Source organism: Dendrobates tinctorius, unplaced genomic scaffold (assembly GCF_039654945.1).
Source record: "Dendrobates tinctorius isolate UK_male_01 unplaced genomic scaffold, ASM3965494v1 ptg000030l, whole genome shotgun sequence".
NCBI lineage: Eukaryota > Metazoa > Chordata > Amphibia > Anura > Dendrobatidae > Dendrobates > Dendrobates tinctorius.
Genome location: NW_027361698.1, coordinates 28,606,438 through 28,611,957, shown reverse-complemented (window position 1 = coordinate 28,611,957; position 5,520 = coordinate 28,606,438). Strand labels below are relative to the sequence as shown.

The following is a 5,520-nucleotide window of genomic DNA, read 5'->3' as shown; positions in this document are numbered from 1 at the left end:
AAAAAAGGGGGCAAAAAAACGCTTTATCATACCCCCGAACATAAAGTGGAATAACGTGATCAAAAAGACGGATATAAATATCCATGGTACCGCTGAAAACGTCATCTTGTCCAGCAAAAAACGAGCAGCCATACAGTGTCATCAGCGAAAAAATAAAAGATATATCTCGCAGAATAAAGCGATGCAAAAGGTGGACCCAGGCAACTATAGGCCGGTGAGTCTGACTTCTATACCAGGAAAGATCTTTGAACAAATTATTAAACAACATGTATGTCAGTACCTGAATAAGAATGAAGTGATTAAACAGAGTCAGCATGGGTTTGTAACTAATAAGTCATGTCAGACTAACTTATTTTCATTCTATGATGGAATCACTGATTGGGTGGATCAAGGAAATGCTGTAGATATAGTATATCTTGACTTCAGCAAAGCATTTGACAAAGTATCTCATACAATCCTTATTGAAAAAATGACTAAGTATGGAATGGACAAGGCAACTGTTAGGTGGATTCATAACTGGCTTAGTGATCGGACCCAAGGAGTGGTCGTAAATGGCTGCACATCCAGTTGGAAGAATGTCTCAAGTGGGGTACCACAGGGCTCTGTCCTGGGCCCTGTATTGTTCAACATCTTTAGCAATGATTTAGATGAAGGAATTGAGGGTAAACTGATTAAATTTGCTGATGACACAAAGCTAGGAGGGATAGCTAATACTAGAGAAGAGAGAGAGAGGATTCAAAAAGATATAAATAAACTGGAGAAGTAGGCAGGCAACTAACAGAATGGTTTTTAACAGGGAAAAATGCAAAGTACTACATCTGGGCAATAAAAATGAAAAAAGCATATACAGAATGGGAGGAATAGGGCTTAGCAACAGCACATGTGAAAAAGACTTGGGTATACTAATAGATCACAGACTGAATAGGAGTCAACAGTGTGATGCAGCAGCAAAAAAGGCAAATGCAATTCTAGGATGTATTAACAGAAGCATACAGTCTAGATCACGTGAAGTCATTATTTCCCTCTACTCCTCTATGGTCAGACCTCATCTGGAATATTGTGTCCAGTTTTGGGCACCACATTTTAAAAAAGACATCAACAAACTGGAGCAAGTTCAGAAAAGAGCAACCAAAATGGTGACCGGTCTGCAAACCCTGTCTTATGAGGAAAGGTTGCAGGATTTGGGAATGTTTAGTTTGCAAAAGAGAAGACTGAGAGGAGACTTAATAGCTGTCTACAAATATCTAAAGGGCTGTCACATTGTAGAAGGATCAACTTTATTCTCATTTGCACAAGGAAAGACTAGAAGCAATGGGATGAAACTGAATGGGAGGAGACACAGATTAGATATTAGAAAAAACTTTTTGACAGTTAGAGTGATCAATGAGTGGAACAAGCTGCCACGAGAAGTGGTGAGTTCTCCTTCAATGGAAGTCTTCAAACAGAGGCTGGACAGACATCTGAGACTGGGATGATTTAGCGAATCCTGCTTTGAGCAGGGGGTTGGACCAGATGGCCCAGGAGGTCCCTTCTAACTCTACGATTCTATGATTCTATGATTCAAAAAAAAAAATATTTTTTATATAAAATTGTTTTTATTGTATAAATGCACCAAAACATAAAAAAAATATAACTGAGGTATTGCTGTAATCGGACTGACCTGAAGAATAAAACCGCTTTATCAATTTTACCACACGCGGAACGGTATAAACGCCCCCCCCCAAAAAAAAATGGAAATTCATGAATTGCTGTTTTTTGTTCATTCTGAATCCCAAAAATCATTATAAAAAGCAATCAAAAAATGTCATGTGCCCTAAAATGGCACCAATAAAAAAGTCAACTCGTCCCGCAAAAAATAAGACCTCACTTGACTCACTTGGGCAAAAATGTGGAAAAATTATAGCTCTCAAAATGTGATGCAAAAACTATTTTTTGCAATAAAAAGCGTCTTTTAGCGTGTGACAGCTGCCAAACATAAAAACCCGATATAAATAGAAAATCAAACCCCCCTTTATCTCCCCCTTAGTTAGGGAAAAATAATAAAATTAAAAATATGAATTTATTTCCTTTTTCTCATTAGGGTTAGGGTTGGGATTAGGGTTAGCGGTGTGTTGGGGTTAGGGTTGGAGTTAGAATTGGGGGGATTCAACTGTTTAGGCACATCAGGATCTCTCCAAACGCGACATGGCGTCTGATCGCAATTCTAGCCAATTCTGCATTGAAAAAGTCAAACGGCGCTCCTCTTCCGAGCTCTGCCATGCGCCAAGTGGTATACCCCCCACATATACGATATCAGCGTACTCAGGATAAATTGCATAATAACTCTTGGGGTCCAATTTCTTCTGTTACCCTTTGGAAAATAAAAAATTGGGGGCGCAAATATCATTTTTGTGGAAAGAAATATGATTTTTTATTTTTATGGCTCTATGTTATAAACTTCTGTGAAGCACTTAGGGGTTCAAAGTTCTCACCACACATCTAGATAAGTTCCTTGGGGGTCTAGTTTCCAAAATGGGGTCACTTGTGGGGCGTTTCCACTGTTTAGGCACATCAGGGGTTCTCCAAACACGACATGGCGTCCACTTTTGGGTATTTTCCATCATGTAGACCCCTCAAAGTGACTTCAAATGTGATGTGGTCCCTAAAAAAAAAAAATGGTGTTGTAAAAATGAGAAATCGCTGGTTAACTTTCAACCCTTATAACTTCCTGACCAAAACAAATTTTGGTTCCAAAATTGTGCTGATGTAAAGTAAACGTGGTAAATGTTATTTATTAAGTATTTTGTGTGCCGTATCTCTTTGATTTAAGAGCATGAAAATTCAGTTGAAAAATTGCAACATTTTTGCCAAATTTCCTTTTTTTTTTCACAAATAAACGCAATTTATATCAAAGAAATGTTACCACTAACATGAAGTACAATATGTCATGAGAAAATAATGTCAGAATCACCGGGATCCATGGAAGCGTTCCAGAGTTATTACCTCATCAAGGGACAGTGGTCAGAATTGTAAATTGTAAAATTTGGCCCGGTCATTAATGTGCAAACCACCCTTGGGAGTAAAGGGGTTAAAAAGTTTTTAAAAATAAATTACCCCTTCATGACACAACCAATTTCTGTTTTTGCGTTTCCCCTTCTTCCCAATTTCCCCTTCTTCCCAGTGCCATAACTTTTTTTTTTTTTTTTTTTTTTTTAATTTTCTGTCCACATTGACATATGAGGGCTTGTTTTTGCTTGACGATTTGTGCTTTTGAATGACACCAAAAACACGGACAGCACACGGATGGTACACATGGACATACGGATAGCATACGGTTGGCATACGTATGCACACGGACACGGATAGCTTCGGTACCGGTTTTTCCGGTACTGGAATTATCTGGACGTGTGAAACTGCCCTTACATAGCCTTATGTACATCACTTGCAGTTCTGCAGGGCCAAATCTGCGGCAGAACTGCAGAAGAATCCGCACCGTCTGCACACACCCTTAGTTTTCACTGCAATCTTCTGAGCAATACCACAGTATTGCACCATATGGTGAAAATCGCAGTCTTTGATGCCTTGCCACAGGCTCATGGAATGACGCAAGTTAAATGCCACTGTCAGAGTTTGACACCAGCATTTAACAGGTTAAAATCGCTCCATCTTTGATTGCCAGAAGCAAGCCCTGTCTGTAACACTCGTCACCAATTTGCACCGCCGTACATGTACGGTGCATGTCATGAAGAGGTTAACGTTTAACTCACCCCCTTTTCAAAAATAAAGTAATAAATAAGCATTTGGCATCATCTTGTCCATAAAAGTCTAATCTATCAAAATATAATATTTAGACCGTAAAATTGCTGAGCAGAAAAGAAATAAAACGCCTGAATAGCATTTTTTGGGTCACCACATCTCCCTAAAAATGTAGTAAATAGCAATCAAAATATCTTACGGTCCACAAATTGGTATTAATAAAAAATTTCAGTTTGCCACTCAAAAAACAAGGCCTCACACAGCTCCGTTGACTGAAAAATAAAAACATTAAAGGTCTCGGAAAATAGTGCCAATTTTTTTTTTTCTGCTACAAGTTTCTAACATTTTTCACCACTTAAATAAAAAAGAAAAGTATATGTGTGGCTGTAATGGTACTGACCTGTAGAATCGTACTGCCAGATCATTTTTATAGCACAATGAACACAGCAAACTCCAGAGGTGGAATTGTGGGTTTTTTTATTACTATTTCATTGCATTTGGAATTTCCCATTTTTTAGTACATTATTTGGTAAAGTGAATGATGTGATTCAAAACTACAACTCGACCTGCAAAAAATAAGCCCTCATACAGCTGCATTGGAAGAAAAATAAAAAAGTATGGTTCTTGGAAGAAGGGGAGGAAAAACGAAAATTTGGGAGAAGGGTTAACAAAATAAAGCAGTCATAATAGAATTTTATTAGGTGTGTAACCTCAAATTCAGGAAAACACAAATTCTGATGTTCCAGCCTATTGCTATGGGTGCAGCACGCCCGCATGATATATAATATATTCCATTTATTCTTCTTCACATAGGACGACATTATTATAACTTACCATTTTGCACAAAGCTGATTCTGCGACCAGGGTTAGCAAAGCAATTCTGCCGCCATGTTTTACTCACACACATCCTGAAATGAAAACCTCAGATAAATAAAACATGCCCGTAATATTTACCATCAAATATTTGCTTTCAAACATAAAACCTACTAGATAATTTCAACATAAATATATAATCAGGGCATGAAATTACAACATAAATGTTTGTAGTGCTCGGAAAGGGATAATGTGCTATTATCGCAATCCATGCAAGAGGATTCATACTTTACCTTTCCTATCCTCCTCCCTGCCAGTGGAGAGTTTGTAGGACTTGTAGTAAGCAACTGGAACAGTCTGTACTAACAGAAGTACAAAATAATATTATTTTATTTTAATATAAAATAATAGGTTTAACCCCTTCACGACCTTTGACGCCACGTAGGCGTCATGAAAAGTCGTGCCAGAACGACCCATGACGCCTATGTGGCGTCATGACTTTAAAGCCCCCCCTGCGGGTCGGGTGACCTAGGTCACTGAAAGGTCACCCGACCCGCAGATACAGGGGGCTTTGTTCTTCGCCACAGGGGGCGTGGCTTCGCCCCCACATGGCTACGATCGCTCTGATTGGCTGTTAAAAGTGAAACAGCCAATCAGAGCGATAGTAATATTTCATCAATGAAAATCGATGAAATATTACAATCCAGCCATGGCCGATGCTGCTGTAGCATCGGACATGGCTGGAGACACCGATTCCACCCCCCCCACCGGCGATCGCCCCCCCCGCAACTGAATGACAGCGGCGATCTGCCGCCGCTGTCATCATCTGCTCCCCTCCCATTCCCTCTGCTCCCCGCCAGATTCCGATAACCCCCTCACCCCCTCTCACCTCCCCCGGCACCTTCTAAGTCACCCTGTCGCTCCCGGTGTCCGGCGGGTCCGGTTCATGGGCGCCGCCATCTTAGAAAATGG

General features: G+C 39.9%; 1 long non-coding RNA gene across 1 annotated transcript; it reads right to left on the bottom strand.

Moving 5' to 3' along the window:
• Nucleotides 1–2,385: 2,385 nt before the first annotated feature.
• Nucleotides 2,386–4,645, bottom strand: LOC141086055 (uncharacterized). The gene is made up of 2 exons (XR_012231489.1): nt 4,570–4,645; nt 2,386–2,641 (listed from the first exon to the last, which is right to left on the bottom strand). It is a non-coding gene; the product is annotated as an uncharacterized lncRNA (long non-coding RNA).
• Nucleotides 4,646–5,520: the final 875 nt, after the last annotated feature.